Source organism: Nerophis ophidion, linkage group LG27, assembly GCF_033978795.1.
Source record: "Nerophis ophidion isolate RoL-2023_Sa linkage group LG27, RoL_Noph_v1.0, whole genome shotgun sequence".
Lineage (NCBI taxonomy): Eukaryota > Metazoa > Chordata > Actinopteri > Syngnathiformes > Syngnathidae > Nerophis > Nerophis ophidion.
The window spans coordinates 15,246,556-15,248,589 of NC_084637.1; the positions used below are offsets into that span (position 1 = coordinate 15,246,556).

Below are 2,034 nucleotides of genomic sequence, written 5' to 3' on the forward strand. Positions count from 1 at the left end.
TTTTATGGACAGGATTTCTAGGCGCAGTCAGGGCGTTGAGGGTATCTGTTTTGGTGGCTGCGGGATTAGGTCCCTACATTTTGCAGATGATGTGGTCCTGATGGCTTCATGTGGCCAAGATCTTCAGCTCTCACTGGATCGAGTGTGAAGCAACTGGGATGGGAATCAGCACCTCCAAATTCGAGTCCATGGTTCTCGCTCAGAAAATGGTGGAGTGCCACTTCCAGGTTGGGGAGGAGATCTTGCCCTGAGCGGAGGAGTTCAAGTACCTCGGAGTCTTGTTCACGAGTGAGGGAAGAGTGGATCGTGAGATCGACAGGCGGATCAGTGCGGCCTCTTCAGTAATGCGGACCCTGTATCGATCTGTTGTGGTGAAGAAGGAGCTGAGCCGGAAGGCAAAGCTCTCAATTTACCGGTCGCAGGGTGTACCTCGCCTTTCGCCCAATTGTAGCTGAGATCGGGATCACGGAGGGCGCTGGAGCCAAAGGGAATAAGCGGCAGAAAATGGACGGATGGATGGATCTACGTTCCCATCCTCACCTATGGTCATGAGCTTTGGGTTATGAACGAAAGTAAAAGATCACGGGTACAAGCGCCCAAAATGAGCTTCCTCTGTCGGGTGGCGAGGCTCTCCCTTAAAGATAGGGTGAGAAGCTCTATCATCCGGGAGGAGCTCAAAGTAAAGCCGCTGTTCCTCCACATCGAGAGGAGCCAGATGAGGTGGTTCGGGCATCTGGTCAGGATGCCATCCGAACACCTCCCTAGGGAGGTGTTCGGGAACGTCCGACCGGTAGGAGGCCACAGGGAAGACCCAGGACACGTTGGGAAGACTATCTCTCCCGGCTGGCCTGGGAACGCCTCGGGATCCCTGGGAGAAGCTGGACGAAGTGACTGGGGAGAGGGAAGTCGGGGCTTCCCTCCTTAGGCTGCTGCCTCCGCGACCCGACCTCGGATAAGCGAAAGAAGATGAATGGATGGATGGATGTATACACACACATGTATATTCATATATCACTCATTGTTAAAAGCGGCCCTCTGAGGGCAACCATAACTGCGATGTGGCCCTCAATGAAAACGGGTTTGACAGTCCTGCATTACAGTTTGCTTGAATAACATAGCTTTATGTTCAAACGTTGTTGTGTGTATTTCAGTTTTAGATGAAAAAAAAAACTAAAGAAAAAGCTACGAAAAGTATTTCTATAAATTGAAAATATAAAGCAGGCCGCCTTGAAATGTTATTTTATGTTGTATTACACCCAGGCTGGTTCTGAGACAGGATCGATTACTTCAGTCTATAAGGGAAGTGAGTCTTGCTTTTTAAAGCAGCCATTTTTTTCAGCACTGAATTTTTTGGCATGTTATTTTTTTTACACTGAATTTGTACATTGCATTTTTAACACCAAGTTTTTCACATTGTATTTTTAAATGACTGATTTTTTTTTTCCGACGAAATTGTCAGTGTAATTTGAAAAAAATTCAATAGAAAATTACGTCCTCAAAATTCAAAGGAAAAAAAATCAGTCACGTAATTTCAGTGTCAAAAAAAGCTTTTGTAATACACCAATTAACCTCCCTCGTTAGCTGCCTGACAGGTTGTATGAAATCAACACATACAGTGACGGTTTATTTAGGAATCATATTATTTTTATTTATTGTCAATTTAGTTAGATTTAATTTGATCTTAGCACTGCGAAATAATATATACATTTATTTTCCATCAGTTTTTATGAGTCCCTTCTTTTGTGGTATATTTGATTACCGTAGTATTTATTTTTGTAAACAGTCTGACCTAAGCCTTGATAATAATCATTGTGATTAACACATGCTTTCATGACATCTGACAAGGTTTATCCTGTTAAACTGTACGTAGGTTAGATATAATTATTGAATATAGGTAAAATCAAGAGTAGGATTTCTAATGCAGTGTTAATATTTCGGTGTGAAAACAAAGACGAAACTAGTGCGTCACTGGCGTGTGACCTAACTAGTAATTATTTTCAGTACCAATCGAATACTTTGCCCTGGCAATTTGAC

The 2,034-nt window shown here is 43.4% G+C and overlaps 1 protein-coding gene across 2 annotated transcripts in view; it reads right to left on the reverse strand.

Moving 5' to 3' along the window:
- Positions 1 to 2,034, reverse strand: part of LOC133544548 (integral membrane protein GPR180-like) — a 58,803-nt gene that overhangs the window by 44,357 nt on the left and 12,412 nt on the right. The gene's annotated exons all lie outside the window — the stretch shown is intronic.